The sequence below is a fragment of the Solanum stenotomum genome, chromosome 4 (assembly GCF_019186545.1).
Source record: "Solanum stenotomum isolate F172 chromosome 4, ASM1918654v1, whole genome shotgun sequence".
Lineage (NCBI taxonomy): Eukaryota > Viridiplantae > Streptophyta > Magnoliopsida > Solanales > Solanaceae > Solanum > Solanum stenotomum.
Genome location: NC_064285.1, coordinates 55,063,241 through 55,079,074, shown reverse-complemented (window position 1 = coordinate 55,079,074; position 15,834 = coordinate 55,063,241). Strand labels below are relative to the sequence as shown.

The following is a 15,834-nucleotide window of genomic DNA, read 5'->3' as shown; positions in this document are numbered from 1 at the left end:
TTCGCCTTATGATGCCGAGTTAGGGTTTTCACCAATAAGACTCTCTCATTTTTGTTTCTCTTAACTCACATTCGCCTTATGATGCCCATTTAGGGTTTTCACCAATAAGACTCTCTCATGGTTTCATCATTTGTACCCTTCACATATTTACTCTTGACATTTCAAAGGTTGATCCAAAGGTCTTTCTTTGATTGAAACACAACTTTTATACTAGGTTAGAAAGAAATTACAAGATGAAGGCTCAAATACGACTTTAAATGATGGGATTGACTTTGACTTTGGGATAGAAAAAGAATAAAAAATAAAAAAAATGACTTTTGCCCTAGTTTTTTTACAAATATGGAATTTTGGATTTTTTATTTGGTTAGACCGAACCCCTGCCAGGTTGCCTACGTATCTTATCGAAACAAGAATCAAGTCAAACGTAGTTCATGATGATTGATTTTCTTCGTCTTTTTTTTTTATGGAAGAGCCAAGGAAGCAGAAGAACCAAGGAAGTAAATTAACTCTCAACAAGGGTGACAACATATGAATTAATACTTAGACACAGAACCAAGAATTTTCATTACATCAAACATTGAAATGTCAAGTCCAAACATAAGGGTTTCTAATACCGAAAAATCACATCATATATAATATCTCTTCACAGCATCAGCATTGATGACCATTTTTGTCATTTTGCCTTCTATATCTGCTAAGTAAAGAGCACCATTGGATTGTAGACACGTAATTTTTGACCGAATTTAAGGTATTACACCATATTTAGTACATAAATATTGCTTTTATATATAAATTAAATATTTTATTTTTTCATCATATTTTAGTAAGTTTATTTTAAAAGATTGAAAAACTACAAAAAATATATGTTTTCTTTTAATTTAAATTTTAATAAATAAGCTAGTATTTCTTAATTATATTTTTAGACTAGCTATTTGACTTTTCTCATATTTTATTAATTCAAAATAATTAATTAATATTTTTATTATTATGGTTTTTATATATATATTTAATTTAATAAATATAATAACCTAAACTACCCACACTACCCCACTACACCTACCCTCACCCCACATACTCGTCCACTACGCCACTCTTCCCCCCACTTCCAACATTACAACAATACATGACACACACACATACTACTACTACATATAAAACAACACAGCAATAGAAAAAAAGAAAAAAAAACAAATTTCAGCATCCTCAACACAAACAACACACACAAAAAAAGGGACAAAAGAAGAAGAAGAAAGAATACACTATACATTCATACCAAAAGACACTCGTACGTATAGAAAAAAAAATCCAAACATCTAAACGTTTTTTAATTCCTTCCAACCCCACACTTAGAGGTTGAGTTTGAGATTTGCTTTTGTGGTTTCGAGTTTGTGGCTCCTTATTAGGATTGTTTCCTTTTCGTGAATTGAATTTTCGCAAGAGATACCATTTAATCCTCATTGTATAATTTGATTTCATTATTATACAAGATGTGATTCTAATATCATGAAGTTGCTCAAATTTATGTGTTTAATTTTAGCATTATAATATTGAAATTTGTTTGAACCTTTTATATCATTAAATGTAGAAATAAAATTGTATAACTTGTGATTATTTGTTTTGGTGTTGGTGCCTTATTAATTTTGATGAATTATATGTTGAGTTGTGTTCAAATAAGTGATAAGTTATTTTTGTGCAATAATATGGGTGTTGCTTTTATCTTTTGAGTGCTAACTTAGTTTTTTTTTTAATAAATAAATATATAAAATAAAAACTAATAAGAAAATTTCAACAGTGAGTAATAACTATTGTGCACATGTTTATGATGAAATAATGTTATTATTATTACTATTATTATTATTATTATTGTGGTCGGTGGTAGTTCGACACTATTTGATTCGCGCTTAAAAATTGGCAGACTATTTTTTGTAGGCAAATTTAGATACGCTAAAAATGGTTTCAATTGAGAATGTGGTTACACATCTTTTTTGAAACACTTAAAAGAAATTCAAGGATGCGGTGACGCATCTCGATTGAATTGTTTAATAATTAATTTTTAGTAATTTAAATCAAAAGGTGTAAATTGAGATTATTAGGTGTGAGGTACTCGAGAGAAAGAAGACAGTTATGTCTCTAAATGTCAAGACCAAGAATGCGGTTACACATCTAGGTTCAGACTAATAAAAATTCAATAATAATAAAAAAAACAAATCATGGCCTAAAATAGTGTATCCAAAATAATAATAATAATAATTTAACATAAGTATAAGTCAATAAAAGCGACCGTGCTAGAACCACGGGACTCGAGGGGTGCCTAATACCTTTCCCCCGGTCAATAAAATTTCTTACCTAAATTTCTGGTTCACAGACCAAAATAAAGAGTCATTTCCTATTGATTAGGGATTCAAAAAGGTGACTTGGAACACCATAACTCAATCCCAAGTGGCGACTCTGAAAATTAAAATAATCTCTATTTAATACTGTCACTTAAATTGGAAAAACCCTTGCCGTTGTCGCGAAAAGGGGTGTGACATGGATAATAAATACCTTCTTTACAATGAATGGTCTTTTCCAATTTGGAGAAAATTTGTCTTTAACTTCAGCCTGGTGTGGCAGAATACGTCCCAACACCAATTGACACTCTTCGAAACGTCTGGGACGCACCTTTTTGTTGTATGCTCATGCCATTCTTTTCTGGTACAATTGTCCATGGCATACTGATGTTATTCGCTTCTCATCAATCAAACTTAATTGCTCCAAGCGTGTTCTGATCCACTCATCATCATCAATTTCAGCCTCTACAACAATACGCAGGGATGAAATCTCAACCTCTGCAGGTATAACTACCTCAGTCCCATATACCAGCGAATAGAGGGTGGCACCCACTGACGTACGAACTGTAGTGCGATAACCCAACAAAGCAAAAGGCAACTTTTCATGCCATTGTCGAGAACTTTGCACCATTTTACGAAGTATCTTTTTTATATTTTTGTTGGCAGCTTCTACAACCCCATTTGCTTTTGGGCGATAAGGAGTCGAATTTCGATGTTCAATCTTAAATTGACGGCATACCTCTTGCATTAAACGACTGTTGAGATTTGCAGCATTATCTATAACAATTGCCTTTGGAATACCAAATCGACAGATGATGTTGAAATGAATGAAATCCACCACGACCTTCTTGGTCACTGACTTGAAAGTTACTGCTTCCACCCACTTTGTAAAGTAATCAATGGCCACCAGGATGAACCTATAACCATTCAATGCTTTTGGTTCTATTGGTCCAATCACATCCATTCTCCATGCCACGAAAGGCCATGGAGAAGACATCGCACGCAACTCGGAGGGAGGAGAATGTATCAAATCACCGTTTCTTTGACATTCATGACATTTACGAACAAACCGTATAGAATCCCGCTTCATGGTGAGCCAATAATAACCTGTTCGAAGTATCTTCTTTGCCAGAACATATCTATTCATGTGAGGTCCACAAACTCCTGAGTGTACTTCAATTATGATTGTTGAAGCCTCTTTAGCATTTACACATCTTAGAAGACCCAAATCATGTGTTTTCTTGTACAATATGCCTCCTCTTAAGAAAAACCCGCTAGCTAGTCGCTGAATAGTTCTTTTTTGATTACTAGTGGCATTAGTAGGACATTTTTCGGATTGAAGATATGTTTTAATATCATGGAACCAAGGTTTACCATCAAATTCTTCCTCCGCCAAGTTGCAATAAGGATGCTGATCATGAATATGTATGTACAAAGGGTCGATATGAGCTTCGTCAGGATGTTGAAGCATCAAAGATAAAGTTATCAATGCATCAGCAATCTCATTATGAACTCTAGGAATGTGTCTAAACTTTATTGACACAAACTGTCGACAAAGATCTTGTAAACAATGTTGATATGGTATGAGCTTTGGGTCACGAGTCTCCCATTCTCCTTGGATTTAATGGACCAGTAAGTCTGAGTCTCCTAGCACTAGTAACTCTTGGATGCCTATGTCAGCAGCTAACCTCAAACCCAAGATGCAAGCCTCATACTCTGACATATTATTGGTACAATAGAATCTAAGTTGGGCTGTTATAGGAAAATATTCCCCTGATTCAGACATAAGAATTGCTCATATCCCAACTCCCTTCTTGTTAGCAGCACCGTCAAAAAACAACTTTCATCCTTGATCCTTATCATGAATAACTTCATCGATACATGACACCTCTTTGTCTCGAAAATAGGTCTTAAGTGGTTTATATTCATCATCAATAGGGTTATCTGCCAAATGATCTGCCAAGGCTTGAGCCTTCATTGCGGTCCGCGTCACATAGATAATGTCAAACTCTGTGAGTAATATTTGCCATTTCGCAAGCTTGCCCGTGGGCATAGGCTTTTGAAAAATGTATTTTAACGGATCCATACGAGAAATGAGATAAGTAGTATAAGATGAAAGATAGTGCTTCAACTTCTGTGCTACCTAAGTTAGGGCACAACACGTTCTTTCGAGAAGGGTGTACTTCGATTCATAAACGGTAAATTTCTTGCTGAGGTAATAAATGGCCTGCTCTTTCTTCCCAGTGCCATCATGCTGACCCAATACACATCCAAAAGAATTATCCAGTACTGACATATATAATATCAATAGTCTGCCCGGCTCAGGAGAAACCAACACAGGGGGATTCGATAAGTAATTCTTAATCCTTTCAAAAGCCTCTCGACATTCTTCGGTCCATTTGACTGTGGCATTCTTTTTTAACAACTTAAAAATGGGCTCGCAAGTTGTTGTGAGTTGAACAATGAATCTACTGATGTAGTTTAACCTTCCTAGAAGGCTCATAACCTCAGTTTTATTCTTTAGAAGTGGCAGTTCCTGAATGGCTTTTATTTTTGAAGGATCTAACTCGATACCTCGTCGACTGACTATAAACCCCAAAATCTTTCCTGACGGTACTCCAAATACATATTTTGCAGGATTAAGCTTGAGATTATACCTGCGAAGCCTTTCGAAGAGTCTTCTTAAGTCTTGCACATGATTTGATTCCTTTTTTGACTTAATAATCACATCATCCACATAAACTTCGATTTCTTTATGCATCATATCATGAAACGTGGTTGTCATTGCCCTCATATAAGTTGCACCCGTATTTTTTAACCCAAAAGGCATAACCCGATAACAATATGTACCCCATGGAGTGATAAAAGACATTTTTTCTGCATCTTCATCATCCATAATAATCTGATGGTAACCCGCATAGCAATCCACAAAAGATGCAATCTCATGTTTAGCACAATTATCCAACAAAATATGAATGTTGGGCAAAGGAAAATCATCTTTTGGACTTGCTTTGTTCAAATCACGATAATCAACACGCATTCGAACTTTGCCGTCTTTCTTAGGGACAGGTACAATGTTGGCTAACCAAGAAGGATATTGAGCGACTCGAATGACTTTGGCCTCAAGTTGTTTTGTGATTTTCTCTTTAATTATTACACTCATGTCAGTTTTAAGCTTTCTCAACTTTTGCTTTACTAGAGGAAACTTAGGATTAATCGGCAACTTGTGAACCACCATGTTACTGCTTAATCCAGGCATGTCATCATAAGATGATGCAAAAACATCCTTGTAATCAAACAGAGCCTGAATTATATCCTCCTTTTGATGTCGAGCATGTACGCTTATCTTAGTCTCTTTAATATTTTCATGATACCGTAAATTTATCGTCTCAGTTTCACTCATGTTTGGGTTTGATTTATTCTCAAAACATTTGAAATCCCTGCTTACTTCTTCAAATACTTCATCTTCATCATATTCAATTTCTTGACTTATTATTTCAGGATTAGGTCGAAGATTAGATTGGATTTTAAGATCCGGCGAAAAATTCTGCATGCATGTCATATCACTAGAATCGACATAGAAAGAATTGTATAGAAGAAAATAAATAAATATATTAGACTGCAATAAAAACACCATTACATCCTATCGAAAAGGAAAATAGAGAGTTTGAAATAAAACAATAAGACAAAATTCGAATTACAATCCTTGAATAAATCGAATGACAGAAAGAAAAACAAGAGAAACTACCAAGACTCATTCTTAACGGGGAGAGAAGTGGCCTCCCAATTGTTCAACTGGACATCAGGACCAATGAATTGCACATCTCTGTCACTAGTGCCTTCTCCGAGTTCAACCATATCAGCCTCGACAAATAAATATTGGAAATAGTTGATCAATTCTTCGTTAACCCCCACAACTGGCTCTGAGAGTGGTGACTCAGAAGATTCTGTTGTGCAGGCTTTGATGAAAGATTTGTATATGGGTGGTATAGGTTTGGTAAGTGACCATACATCTTTCTTTTGCTTTTTGGATTTCATTTTGTCCTCGACTCCGGGCTCGTATCCTAAGCCAAAAGTACCGAGGCTCTTTCGTGGACTCACCAGATAAGCTCTCCCTTGCAAGAAGATTCCCAAGCCTTTACCTGGTTCAAACCCATGCTTTAGCATTTCATTTACCATCATCACGGATTCCATGGGCAGTTGTGGTTTTGAAATGAGATTCCCCTCAAGGAGATGCTCAACAACCAGTGCTTCATTCTCATTATTTGCCTTGATAAAAGGAAGGAGAGAGTCCTTGTAGACTGACAGATCCCCCTCACCATGAACAATCACTTCTTCTCGATCGTATTCAAACTTAACCATTTGATACAATGTAGAGGGGACTACCCCAGCCCTATGCACCCATGGTCTTCCCAACAATAGATTGTAGGATGCATTAATATTCAGCACTTGAAAATTCACGGTGAAATCGACAGGCCCTATTTTTAGTATGAGCTCTATCTCCCCAATGGCATCTGTTTTGGACCCATCAAACGCCCTAACACATACGTTGTTGGGTCGTACCCTTTCAACATTAACATTCAATTTTTGTAGAGTTGACAAGGGACAAATATTTACCCCAGACCCTCCGTCAATTAGAACTCAAGTGACATATGAAAGCTTACACTTTACAGTGTTATGGAGGCCTTGGTTATGTCCCGTACCTTCTACTGGTAGTTCTTCATCTGAAAAGGTGATGTGGTTTACCTCAAAAATTCTCCCAACAATCTTCTCTAACTGACTCACTGTAACTTTATTAGGAACATGTGCTTCGTTCAGAATTTTCATTACAGTTTTACGATGTTCATCTAAATGTATTAACAGTGACAACAAAGAGATTTGGGCTGGAGTTTTCCTCAACTGTTCCATAATAGAGTAGTCTGACAATTTCATCTTTCTTAAGAACTCCTCTGCCTCCCCTTCAGTGACTGGACTTTTAACTTGCATTTGGTCATTTTTATTTTTCCTTAATTCAGCCGGGGCATAGCATCTTACCAAACGAGTCATTTCTCCTATTTCATCTACTTCTTCCCCCTTGTATGTCACGACGGTAGGCTCATAATTCCAAGGGACAGCCTTGGGGTTAGTCATTTGAAGTTGGGACACTGGCCTAATGATCACAAGTGGAATATAGGCTCCTTGCACGATCAAGATAGGCTTGTCTGGCCCTCTTGGAACAACCAATCTTGCCTCTCTCTGACTTGCCCAAACATTTAAGTGCTCCTATCACAGTTAGGATGGGTGTGTTTGATGGGCTTAACTTTTTCGACATATTTTCTGCCTCTAAAGGCACCATTTTTGTCAAGTCAACATCATTCGCCGAATTTTCCATGCCAGTTCCAACCTTAAGGATTGGCTTGTATGGGACTGCAACTTCTTCTCAACCCTTCATCATTTCTAACATGTTTTTTTCAGTATGCCTGGGTAGTGGATTTTGATTGATGTTTGGTCCATTTGGGTTTTCAACGATAATTTGATGAGTATCGATCAAATCTTGAATCGTCTTTTTCAAATACCAACACCTCTCTATGTTGTGCCCTGGGGCATCAGAACAATAAGCGCAGTGTTGAGAATAATCTAGATTTCTTGGGGGAGGATTTGACATCTTTCTTTCAATAGGACTCAAAACATTTAACGTCCTTAATATTTGAAACAAGCTAGCATATGATTCTCCAATAGGGGTGAATTCATCCTTAGCTCAAGTTCCATTCTTGTATTCTTTTCTAGGACGAAAATGAGGTCTAATAGTATTTTGGTGAATTTGTGGGGGTGGTGGATGATTTTGAGGAATTGGGGCACGCTATTGCGGATAAGAAGGGGGGGACAATTGGTTGTGCGCTGAAAATGGGATATGGAGAGTATGGGATGGGATATTGTGGAGTTTGGGAAGGAAAATAGTGTTGCGGGGGATTATCTTGGACATAGGTCAGAGGTGCTGATACAATCGTAGCTACATCTTCCCTTCTCTTCTTCCATCCAATATTTCTGGAACCATTTTGAAGCACTTGTGTTGTGGCTTTTAAGGCAGCTTGACTTACAATCTTTCCAGACTTGATGCCATTTTCCACCATTTCCCCAACCTTAATAACTTCAGCGAATGTCTTCCCGACGGCAGAAAGCAAGTAGTGAAAGTAATCAGGTTCTTGCGCTTGGAGAAAAACGTCAATCATCTCCGACTTTTTCATTGATGGTTTAACCCTAGCAGCTTGCTCCCTCCATCTAACGGCATATTCGCAAAAAATTTCCCGTGGTCTTTTTCCTCGTGTTGGCTAATGAGGAGCGGTCTAGCACAATGTCAATATTGTATTGGAATTGTTGCACAAAACATCGAGTCAAATCATCCCAAGTATGCCAGTTGGCAATATCCTGATCTATGAACCATTCAGATGCAATTCCCACTAGGCTTTCCCCAAAATAGGCCATAAGCAACTATTTTTTGCCCTCTGCACCCCTCAGTTGATTGCAATATCTCTTCAAATAAGCTATGGGGTCTCTGTGACCATCGTATTTCTCAAACTTTGGAGTTTTAAAACCAACAGGCAAATGGACGTGGGAAACATGCACAAATTCCTGAATGAGATGCCTTTGTGGCTTCCTTGTCCCTGCATATCTCTTATGCTCTGTTCCAAACTCTTCATTTTCTTAGCCAACTCTTCATGTTCCTCATTCTTAACCGTCTTTTAAACTTCGATAAGGGAACTATATTGATGGATGTGGGGATACGAGCTTGGAATTTTAATTGCCTCTTCAAGGGTATAACCATGATCATGAGGAACTTTAGACGAAGGATCATTGTTGGGCATCATTGTTGGCTGTGGAATGATATTAGTCGACGCAGTTGGCATAAAAAGTGGATTACTCATCATAGGGGTACTCAAAGGGCGCACCGTAGAAGTTCCAGCGACGTTGGATGTGTTAGCATAGGGGCCGAATCCAGGTGGATAAATGGAATCATTTGCCGACACTTGGATAGAGGGTTGCATGTTTGTATTTAGATAGTCACGTATTGAAGATGGCGGAGCTTGTCCACTCATCCAAGCTTCGTACATATCTGTCATTTGTTGTCTTAATGCCCTTACCTCTTATATTGATGTTGTTTCTTGTGAAGTCATCAGGTTTCGGACCTCATCATGGTCAGACTCGTTCCCGTCTTTGTGGGTCATTTTCTTCTTCCCTTTCGACCTTGTATTGTAGGGATGTGATGCCAGCTTAACCACAAACCAATCACCTTTAAGCTAATATGTATTTCTCTCTCTTTCTCTCTCTGAATGAAGTAGCAAACATATTAGTGTTAAGGAATCGTGCATATTGCATCCACATATATACTTATAATATGGAAGACCTTATGTTTCATCCCGGCTTATCTAGGTGTTTTCTTCTATTTAGTTATTCTTGTTAAAAACGTTTGATTGAACCCATTGGGTTGCCTACGTATCATGTTAGTGCATGAATCAGATCTTTGCGTAGTTCAAGAATATACATTAACCCTTTTTTTTCTTTTTTTTAATTATATATTTTTTATTGTTGTTATAGATATATACATATAGATATTACTATTTATATATATATTTATTCATTTATACTAATGAAAAAATGAAACCAGACATAAACATAACTTAACATATCATTTCAATGTTTGGAACATAAGTAGGAAAACGATGAGAAAATTGCTAAATAAAAGTCAATATCTTAAACAGACACGACCTAAACAAAGCGTAGAAAAGTAGAATGAAATAAAGCAGGACTTAAACTAAAGAAAACGACACTAAGGAAACAAATGTTTGTATCAACCCTCATATCCCAAAGACATAAATGTCATGCTTGCATCCCCATCTGCTTGCTCATGGAGATGGTGGTCTTACACGACCTCCTACACTTTGATATATATCTTGCACCGAATTCATAAGGTACTCAGCGAATTCAGGTACTTTAGCCAGAAATTGTTCATGGTTCATCTCTTGATAGTCTAAACCCATTTGGGCAGTGCGATTAGCCAAACGACGAACTTTAGATCGAAGTGAATTGCAAGTCTGATTCCATCTTCGTATCTGTTGATCATGGGAGGCTACCATTTCTCTAGCACGTCTTTCTTGAGTTGAGACTGACTCTATTTCCTCTCAAAGTCTTCCCCTTTCACTGATCCACTGAGCTCTCTCTTGATCAAAATCTGTCTGACTTTTCTGATCACATGTCCTCAATTGTTGTTGTCGAGATACCGCAAGTTCCGCAACTTGTGTTCCCCTAATTGTTGCTAGATCAACTTGTCCTCAGAGCAAGGTTTCTCTTTGAGTTGCCTTGACTCTTTCCTCTTCGAACTCTACTTGTTGTTGGGTTAGAGCGGCTCTAGCGAGCTCTAAATTTGCTCTTAACTCCTGATTTTCAGCAAGGTAATCACGCATAGCCAACTCAATTTTTATTTTCATCTCAGCCTCATGGTCTATTGGCTCTTTCACAGATCTCTCCGGCCTAACTTGTAATCGACGTTGTTGCTCAAGCCAATTGGAGTATTCCGGGTGAGTTTCTCCTGTGTGTCGTTCTTTAACCATCGTTCCAATTCCCATGACTAAACAACCATCCCAAATTTTTTGGGCTAATCCTTCAGGAAGGGGAACCTCTGGTCCAACTTCAAACACAAAATCTTTCATATCCTCTGTGATAGGTAGAACTTGACGCCTGCCTAACTGACGTAAAATCCGCAGCGGTACGTATGGTTGCACACCCCTAATACCCATCAACAATAAAAAAGGGCGAACATACGACATGTGTATGACTTCTACCCAAGGGAACCAAGGATATTTTCAAGTGATCTTATCTTCTGTTAGCGAGCGAAAATGTTCAACCCATGCATTGACCCCTTCTGGACACCTGTATTTTTCCACCCTTTTGGCATGTTTGTAATGTAATCGCTTCGATCCTGAATGAACCTCCCCACCGTATGAGGTCGATAAAGATGTTCTACTATCCATAGTTGAAGTAGTATGTTGCATTCGTCGAAGAAATGTTTCCCTTTCTGGCAAACAGTCAGAGCACGGTAGATATCAGTCAAAATCATGGGGACGATGGTATAATTCTTTTTCTCAATTAACACATTCACTACCCCGGTCAAAAGGATGTTAATCTTTTCTCCTCTCCTTGGAAAAATCATTGTTCCTAAAAAAGCTACCATAAAAGCGAAACGTCTATGCTCTTTCCATGTTTCAAAACTTCCCTTGTTGTTGAGTGTCCTTCCAAATTTCTTGAATTCGTCCTCCTTCTATACCTATCATACAAAAACTGTAATGAGATCCAACCTTTGTCTAATGATTGTTTCTTCACTTTGCAAATGTTCAAGTGTTGAAAAAATTTGTTGATGGATATGCCCCTTGAGGCTATAAGCCTCTGATGATGTAACCTCACTCCAAACCCGGTAAAGCCAGCTATTTCCTCCAAGGTTGGGGTCATTTCAAAATTTGAGAAACGAAAAACATTGTTGGTGGGATTTCAAAAGGACAACAGTGCTTCGATCACATCTCTCTTAGGTTCCACTTGCATGATTCTAGTCAAGAAACTCAAATATTTGAATATTATGCCTTGTTCTATCAACCACATGTCAGTCCACCATGCCCACAACTACAAGGGAGTACAATCTACAACCTGAAGTGGTACATTCGAATCTCTTTTCCTTTTCTGACACTTTCCACGATCGGGATGAACCATGTTGTGCCTATGGAAAAAGATGCAGGGTCAAGAAATGCTTAATTTATGGACCTCTTATATTTGGGAAAGGGAAAAAAGATGTGTTAAACTTATATAAAATGACGCAAAGTATTTTTCAAATAAAGACTTTAGGAAAAGGAAAAAATAAGCAACTTGTATTTATAAAGTGAATAGAATTTAAATATTTGTCACATGAAAAATCAGATTTAGAGCAATGTGGACAATAAATATCTAATTTATTTGAAAATTTCTTTTGATAAGCTACTTATATTCTCTCAAAGAAGTGTTTATTCTATGAGTCCAATTGCAAAATAATTTCTAGTAAATGCATCTATAAAATCAAGGTTTAAATAATAATTTCTACTAAATCTATTATTAGGAGTGACTATTACGAATTTTAATTTCAAGTGCTTGTAGATAGATCAAAGACATGTTGAAGACGACATACTTTTAATATGACTATGATTAATACTCCGAGTCAACATGGGGTTATATATATGGTTTAATAAAGATTTTTTTTTGTGTACAAATGGAAAAGAGAGAGGGAAAAAAAATCTCGAAATTGATTTTTCTTAAAATTATTAAAAATTCCAACATATTATTGATAGGCACACCTATATATTAAAGCCTACTTTTATTTAGAGAATAGATAGCTATATATATATATATTTCATTTCATTTTATTTTTTTATTTATTTTTTTAAAGAAAAATATATACATCTTAAAGAATTTATTTTAGAGGGAACCTAAAGCCGGTCAACATTCGAGGTATTCCACAAAATATTTTACAATTAACACATAAAATGCACATGTTAGTCAAGAAAAGGGTCTCTTGTCCTAGACAGACCCGACCCCTGTGTCAGGTTACAATAAGTCAAATGCAAATGATGCAAATAAGTAGAGCCTACTTAGGATACGTTTGTGTGTGTTTCAATTTTAATAGGTTCGAACCTAAAAGAGTTACGTATCTAAACTGGCTTACTCGAGTGGACAACTAGAGCCAAAGAGGGGTAACTTATCGGTAGCAGCGCTATTTTGACTTTATTGCTGGTCCAACCTTGCCTAACAAGTGTGATTAAAATCCTTCACTGGGTGCCCAAATACTCCAGCTTTATCTCAAAAGAAATTGGGATGCATACCTGCATTCCCTACTATCCTACTTTTAGAGATTCAGATGGTGTACGAGAAGACATATTATATACAATTCAACAATATCAAAGCGATAAATGAGTAGCAAGTAGCACATTAGGTCATCAAAACAATATATCAAATGAAATAATATAATAAAATAAAGTAAAAGTCAAATATACAAAGCTCAAATTCTGGTTAGTCCCCAGCGGAGTCGCCAGAGATGTCACACTCCTTTTTTGCGCAAGGCTGGAAGGGTTTTTCCAATTTAAGTGACGGTATTGATTAATGAATTATTTTATTTTTATTTTTTTCAGAGTCGCCACTTGAAATTGACTTATGGTGTTCCAAGTCACCTATTTGTTTAATCCCTAATCAAAAGGAAATGACTCTTTATTTGATCTACGAATTCGAGATTCGGGTAAGAAATTCTGTTGACTGAGGGGAAGGTATTGACATCCCTCGAGTCCCGTGGTTCTAGCACGGTCGCTTTTATTGACTTACACTTAAATTATTATTATTTGGATACATTATTACGGCCATGATTTGCTCTTATTTATTTTTATTGTTGAATTTTATTAATTTCAAATCGGATGCATAACTACATTCTCAATCTTGACATTTAGAGACATAATTGTCTTATTTTATCGAGTACCTCACACATAATAATATCTATTTACACTTCTTAATTTAAATTAATGAAAATTTAATTATTAAAATAATTTGGCCAAGGTGCGCAACCGCATCCTTGAGTTTCTTAAGTATCTCAAAAAGATGTGGAACCACATTCTTAATTGAGAGAAATTTAATTACGTTTGTACTCATCCAATGTATAATAGATCCTAATATATACCTATTATTACGTTAAAACAGTCTAAAAGCAAATGTCAACGTCAAAATGTTAAAGTGACCAAAAACCTTTTCTATATGTCACTTATCACCTCCCCCAGAAAATATTAAATTCAATTAATTAAACCTTATTTTATTAAAGCATAAAAGTACTTTCAGTCATTAACTAAACAGAGTGTTATTAATTTACAAATTTTTAATAAAATTATTAATTTTCAGTGAAGCATAACAAAATATAAACAAATAAAGTAAGAGCAACAATAGTGTTTCCAAGCATTAACAAAACAGAGCGTAATTAATTTATAATTTTTTTTTAATGAAAGCATAATAAAACAACAAATACATTAAGAGTACACTTTAACTAATAATTAGTGACTATATCTCATTTAACAAATATTTTCGCTTAAACAATGAGGCGATTTTTATTATTTGCAAGTTATAATCCCCAAATCTAATGTCATAAATTAATGAACTCATAAAAGGACCCTTTTTAAGAAAAAATAAATCTAACCTTTATATTCACAATAAATTTGAAACTAGCCTTAGATCCATGACCCTAAGAATACCAAGAATCTAAGAGACTTTAGATGATAAAGATTAAATAGTATCAAAATGCATTTTTTGGTTAACAAACAATGATTTACTTAGTCCATTCTTAAATTATGCTATCAACGAATAACTTAAAAATATGTGAATTGATCAAATTAATTAACAACAATCCACGAGTCACTTTTCCGCTTGATAAAATAGAGCGAATAAGAAAAATATTGATTCGTGGGTGAGCGAGAAGCAATTATACGTTATATCATATTTTAATCTAAATTCAACAATACAAATATTAACATGTATTTCAATATTATAATGGCAAAGCTAAACACACATGAAATTTGAATAAATTAATGACACCGAAATTAAGTACTATATAATCATGAAAATCAAATTATAAAATAAATGATAAATAGTACCTCTTGCGAAAATCAAACTCACGAAAATAAAGCGATCCTAATAGAAAACCACGAACTTGTAACCACAAAATAAACCTCCAACTCAACCTTTATTTGTGAGTGAAAAATATAAAGTGGGGGGTGATTTTTCTTTTCCTTTTCCGTGAGATCTTTTTTTTTGTGTATTGAATTTTTGGTGAATGTTGTATGTGTTGGTTGTAAATATAAAATAGGAGTGTTGTATGGTATGAATATATTTTTCTTTTTCCAGATGTGTGCATTTCTTCCTCTATGTGTGTTTTTTCTTTTGGTTGCTGATGATCTCCTTTCTTCTGTACGTTGTGTGTGATATATATATAGGATAGGTTTTCTACAGATTGTAGTAGTAGTTTAGTCGGTATAAGGAGTGGATAGTGATTTGTTTAGTTGAGGAGAACGTGAGGGAGTGGGAGTGTGTGGGGGGTAGGTTAGTTAGATTATTTAGGTTTTTTAGTTTTAATTTTATTCTACTTTTAAAAGAAGAAATATTAACTATAAATAGTAAACTTAATAACATACCAACTAATTATTTAAAATTAATAAAATCTAAGAAAAAGTCAAACATCTATAAAAAAAATAATTAAATAATATTAGCTTATTTATAAAAACTTAATTTTAAAATAATATAGATTTTTGTAATCTTTCATTTCTTTTTAAATAATTGAAAAATAAAACTTACCTTAAAAGGTGATTCTATTTTTGTTGTTTTCAAATCTTTTAAAATAAACTTAATAAAATAAGAGAAAAGTCAAAATATTTAATTTATATTTATAAAAATATTTCAGCTCTAAAAATGGTGTAAAAATTTA

At 35.3% G+C, this 15,834-nt stretch overlaps 1 pseudogene; it reads right to left on the bottom strand.

Moving 5' to 3' along the window:
- Window positions 1–626: 626 nt before the first annotated feature.
- LOC125861764 (uncharacterized) lies at window positions 627–7,761 on the bottom strand (annotated as a pseudogene).
- Between the last annotated feature and the right edge of the window lie 8,073 nt (window positions 7,762–15,834).